Genomic DNA, 6311 nt, shown 5'->3' on the forward strand with positions numbered 1-6311 from the left:
TCTACAATCCTTTCACTTTTTTTAGGAATCAAACTAGTGAATTAAATTAATTACAAAATAAGAAACCACATCCTTCCTTCTTTTAGGTTTTTACAGGTAGAATATCTGCCATGTCCCTGCCTCCCCAGTATGTAATACTACTTTTGCTGTTCTACTTTGAAGTCATTTTGTAAGTTTTCTACTTGGCTTTCCACAAAGGCCTGTCCCAAAGACCAAGTACTCAGTGTGAAATTTATCCCAACTGCCAATTATGTCCATTCCAATATCACACTCAGGGACTGAGGAAATGACCACTAAGAGAGTAATGGACCCAGGCAACCAAGTGGGAGCTGAACTTCAACCAGGACTTCATTTACTACCTGGCTCCCATAGACCTCCTTTCTAAAAGTGGGACGGTGGTGACACTTTGACTCTTTAGTTACAAGTGCCAACTCAATCCTGGTGTTCAATAATTCCTCAAAATGCCTGTGTAAATGGCCATAGGTTGCTCTGGGTAATGGTTTGGAGAAACCATTACCATATATATTCCTTGCAAGGTCACAGGTTTATTCATATTAGGAGCCTAGTGACCAGTTCAGTCAAATAGATTTCAAGTTTAAAACTTAGCTTAGGACTGGGACTTGAGAAAAAAAATCACAGAATTTTCAGAGGACACTTTTAGTATCTAATTCCTCCCATGGTTGTCTTTTACTGACTGTAGATGTTAGATAACACACTCTTTGGCTGCCATTCTATTTTGTTCTTCAGAACACCATATTCTGTGATTCATTTCCACAGTTCCTTGTGAGGCAGTGCTTTTGTTCACCCCTCAAGCATTGCTTTAGGTAAATGTAGTTTCATGCCCTATTTTCTAGTTAAGTGATGCCATCTGGCTTCTATTATTTCAGAGCCCAATCATCTCAATGGACAGTAAGGAACTCGGTTCTATTAGCAGTTACCCCTCAAACTCTTAGTCTCTGTCTGGAGAAGAAATAAAATTCACAGTGGCGTTAGTGCTCCTTTTAACAGCTCATTTCTCATATATCCTCCGGGCCCTAATGCCCAGCTGATCTTCATATAATCTATCCATTACAAAATGTCCATCTTGCACAGCCACTTTATTCGTGGCTCCACTAAGCCAGGGAAACGCAATCATTTTCATATCACTCAGCGCTGGCTGTTGCTTTTTTTAGGCTTCTGACAGCCTTAACAGTGAGGATATTCCACCTCCCAGTGTCTTGCCAGAGTTTATATTCTGTGTTCCAAGAAAGTGCCCCAAAGTGAATGAATTATTTCTTATCCTACTTATATTAGATTCTATTGATAAAATTTCAATCTTGGGGGTAGTTGGCTGACTCGTGTACATGGGAGCTCTTTGGGTATAAAATCTTCTCCCATCTCTATCACTTAGTTACTGGCCAATTATCAGAAGAGGAGCTCCTCTATCTGCCTTTCCGAGAGGAAACATCTTTTTCAACATCTTTAGCACAGATGTAAGCTATGAGGGCTCAGGAGAGTCATGCAGGGACGGCATCCTTGAGATAAAATAGAGATATTTTCATCTCATATTTCAGGGTCCCAAATTCCTTCTAATACCCTCATCTCACATAACAGATCTTCTTTAAGGGCTGAGCATTTAAAGGTCTGCAAAGCTCTGCAGACTTCAGTTAGCTGCTCTGTTTTGTTTGTTCTTCCATTGCAAGAAATGAAATTTCTTTTTAGAATTAATAAGTGAGGATTCCCTTTTCCTTGGTTTTGTTTGTTTGTTTGTTTGTTTGTTTGTTTTTGAACAGCTTCAGTATTACTGCTACTAGTTCTTCCAGGATACAAAAATCAATGAACAAAAATCAGTTGCATTTCTATACACTACTGATGACCAAGCTGAAAACCAAATCAAGAAATAAATACCACTTCCAACAGCTTCCCAAAAAAGCGCCTAGGAGACCAGGTGCGACGGCTCACATCTGTAATCCCAGCCCTTTGGGAGGCCAAGGCGGGTGGATCACCTGAGTTCAGGAGTTTGAGACCAGCTTGGCCAACATAGTGAAACCTTGTCTCTACTGAACATTCAAAAATTAGCCGGGCGTGGTCACGCACACCTGTAGTCCCAGCTACTCAGGAGGCTGAGGCAGAAGAATCGCTTGAACTCGGGAGGCGGAGGTTGCAGTGAGCCAAGATTGTGCCACTGCACTCCAGTCTGGGAGACAGAGCAAGACGCCCTCTCAAAATAAAATAAAATAAAATAAAATAAAATAAAATAAAATAAAATAAAAATAAAAAAACAGCTGGCAGAAAACTTCCTGTGAAATTCAACTATTCTTTAAAAAATCAGAATGTTTCTGTAAGGGCAACACCTTATCGATAACATAATATTGTTTAGCGATACCAATATTGAAGCATTGAAACATAGCCATTCATTTTCTTTAATTTTACTTTCACACAGTTTCAACAATCAAAAGGATGTATAAAGCCTATGAAGAGAAATAGCAGTCACATGCCCTTGTCCCATTCTCTTAGCTCTTTTGTTAGGCATTTTTCTTCACATCTATAAAATATATGCTTATGTTGCTGCTTCTTGATTTTTTGAAGACAGTATCTATTGGCTTCCTACCATGAAAATTGAAGACTAAGTTCTCTTTTGTTTCCCATGTTTTAAACCATATTTTTCCATATTTCACACTTGTCACTTCATTCTCAAAATATAATTTTATTGTTTTATTAGTATTCAGGTTTTCATTATGACTATGTACAGGGGTGAAGGCTAGTCACAGTTTAGTCTTGGTTTGAGTCTACATAGAATTTAACTTCTGGCAGAAGTTTAGTTTTCTTTCTTTTCTTTCTTTTTTCTTTTTTTTTTTTTTTTTTTTTTTTTTTTTTTTTTTTTTTTTTTTTTTTCACTCTTGTTGCTCAGGCTGGAGTGCAATGGCACGATCCTAGCTTACTGCAACCTCCGCTTCCTGGGTTCAAGCGATTCTCCTGCCTCAGCCTCCGGAGTAGCTGCGACTACAGGTGCCCGCCACCACGCCCGGCTAATTTCTTTGTATGATAAAGAGATTTATTCTAAAGAACTGATTCGTATGGTTATGGAAGCTGAGAAGTCCCATGATCCATCACATAGACAGTGATGACACAGAAAGGCCAGTCGTGTAAGTCAGTCTGGGTCTAAAGGCTTGAGAATCAAGGAAACAAAATGATGTATATCCTCGTCCCAGGGCAAGAGAATAATTACATGCCAGCTAAAGGAGTGGTACAGACAAAGGGGTAAATCCTCCTTTCTTCCATGTTTTATTCTATTCATGCCTCAATGGATTGAATGATGCCTACTCACATTGAAAAAGGCTATCTGTGTTACTGAGTCTAATGATCCAAATGTTAATTTCATCTGAAAACATCCTTACGGACTTTCTCAGAAATAATGTTCAACCATATATCTGGGTATCCCTGATCCAGTTCAGTTGATGCAAAACTTATACATCAGTGGTGGAGTACATCAGCTAGCAACTTACTGAAAAAAGAGGAGTGGAGATAATTTTTGAGATTATGCATATGTGAAGAAAATGTTTTTCTACTTTCATATTTGACTGATGGCTGATAAAATATGCAGTTTTATTTTGGGAACAAGTCCCACCCAGGACGTTGAAAGTGCTTTTATTTTGTTTTCATTTTTGTTTTTTCAACTGGTTGCCTGTACCACTACTGAAATCTCTGATGCAATTATGAGTCCTGATCCTTTTCATGTAACCTATATCTATATCTTCTCCCTCTCTCAAAACCTTTAGGATCCTCTCTTTGCCAAACTTCAGTTTTCTAGAATTTCAATGTGATGTGCTTTAGTACAAGGGTGCCAGAAACGAAATAGTTTCTTTTCACTTTGGAAACATTCTCTACTGTGCTGGGAAAATCCCTTGAATGATTTCTTTGATATTTTATACCTCTCCTTTTCTCTATTTTTTTTATTTTTGGAAATATTTTTAGGTGATGTCATATTGATCCTCTAATTTTCTTTACCTGTCTATTCGGTTTTCTAACATTTCAAGATACTTTCTAGATTTTATCTTCTAATATTTCAAATGCATATTTTCTAAAAATTTCTGAACACATACATACAATTATTAGTACATTAATAATAAATTACTTGAATTTTTAATTACTAAAGGTGTCTCTTTTCTCCAATTTCCTTTTTTACATTTTTCTGTTGTGTATTTTGGTCTCCATCTCTCTTATTAGGGCTTCTCTCAAACTAACAATCCCTACTTTTTCATTAATTTATATGTTTAGGGTGCTTAAAAGAAGATGGGAAATTCTCTGGTCATGGGTTCAACTTACGGATCTATGGGCTGGTCAAAGCCTCAAGGAAGATTCTTCTGTCATCTATTATGAGAATTAAATTTGTCTGTAAAATTCAGAGGACCAAGAGAATCACAAGTCTAGTTTAAAAACATTCATATAATGCTTCTTTTTTATTTTATTATTTATTTATTTATTTATTTGTTTATTTATTTTGAGATGAAGTATTGCTGTATCACCTAGGCTGGAGTACAGTGGTATGATCTCGTTTTATTGTAACCTCCAAGGTTTAAGTAACTTTCCTGCCTTAACCTACCGAGTAACTGGGACTACAGGCATCTGCCAGGACACCCGGCTAATTTTTGTATTTTAAAAGGGACAGGATTTCATCATGTTGTCTAGGCTGGTCTCGAACTCGACCTCAAGTGATCCTCCCACCTCAGCTTTCCAAAGTCCTGGGATTACAGGTGTGATCCACCATACCAGGCCTCTCTTTATTTTTTTGAAGTCACTGCCACTAATAGTACTGTGCAGTTTTATTAACTATTTAAATATCTTGTAAGATACTTAACTATTTAAGCATCTGGTAAGATTGGGACACAATTGGGATTGAAAAGTGAACATATACTCAGCATTTAAAAGTTTGAAAGAAGCCACTACATACTCTTCACAATATGTTTTCACAGAGCAAATACCGTACTTGCCATTAGCCCAGCACACCAAGTGTACTGAAAAAAGATGCAACGAGAAAAATATCTACATTAGAAAGAACCACACTTTCACTTCACCCCTTTATCCCCTAAACCAACATCTTACAGTATGGGTTTATGCATACAGCTGTACATTAGCTTCTAGAGTATTGTCAGAAAGGACAGAATAAATGACACTTGCCAGTAGTTTTTGGATATTTAGGAAATAGAGGATGAAAGTCAGTTCTCAGAACAAACTAGTCAGCTTCAGTCTCATCAGCAGGACCTCTGGATTCTTTGTTCTTCTGCACTTGTTCAATATGCTTATCCTTCTCCGGCAAACACTCCAATTTGACAGCTATCTGTGCCTCTTTGTTCTCTTCATTAGCTTCCATTTTGTGGGTCAGGTTCTTTTTGCCATTTTACTGAAGTTATTGTTCTCTTCTATTGCTTTCTAAACCACTTATTTCTCCATCCTTTGCAAGCTGCTTCAAGACCTCAGCTTCGTAGGACTTGTGTCTTTCTTCTGCAGCTTCTCATATCGTCTGAGTTTCCTCTAGGGAAATGATCCTTCTTCCGTGGAGAGGAGGAAGGGAATTATAGAATTGATTCTTTTGACTGAGGGCTGAGAATCAGCTCAAAAGCCTGGCCTCAAAAGCACTCTTCTCCAGTTCTTTCAAATGGATATCAAAAGAAGCCGGGTAAATGGATGACAAGAGACTGGCAGTGTGTTCTATAGAATCCACTGGGGTAAAGAAAGGCCGTGAGCCCACCATCCATATTGTACCTCTATTGGTGCGACAGGTCCTGGGAACAGGCTGAGTAGCCAAAATCCACTTCCTCCTGTCATCCCTGACCCCAGCCTGTGCAACCCATGCTATCCACACCCCACCCCCGACAGGGAGTGTGGCCCGTCATCTGTCACCCACAAGGGTGTTCATGGGGATCTAATTCGCTCTTTTAAATGGTAAATGTCCTTTTAAATGAAGGACAGAAAGAAAGGGAATTTTTCTTGTTTTCTTTTTTCAGAATTTAAATAATGTTCAAATCCTGAGGTGTTTCAGAAGTCAAATAGTAGTATCTCTTAGATAAGTGTACTCAACATATAAATGAAAATATAAGAAAATACCCTATAATGGCCGGGTGCGGTGGCTCACACCTGTAATCCCAGAACTTTGGGAGGCCAAGGTGGGTGGATCACGAGGTCAGGAGATTGAGACCACAGTGAGACCACGGTGAAATGCTGTCTCTACTAAAAATACAAAAAATTAGCTTGATGCGGTGGCAGGTGCCTGTAGTCCCAGCTACTCGGGAAGCTGAGGCAGAAGAATGGCGTGAACCCGGGAGCCGGAGCTT

The 6311-nt window shown here is 38.6% G+C and overlaps 1 pseudogene; it reads right to left on the reverse strand.

The window, feature by feature from the left end:
* Positions 1–5212: 5212 nt before the first annotated feature.
* On the reverse strand, positions 5213–5731 carry LOC112624370 (annotated as a pseudogene).
* Between the last annotated feature and the right edge of the window lie 580 nt (positions 5732–6311).

The sequence above is a fragment of the Theropithecus gelada genome, chromosome 5 (assembly GCF_003255815.1).
Source record: "Theropithecus gelada isolate Dixy chromosome 5, Tgel_1.0, whole genome shotgun sequence".
NCBI classification, from domain to species: Eukaryota; Metazoa; Chordata; class Mammalia; order Primates; family Cercopithecidae; genus Theropithecus; species Theropithecus gelada.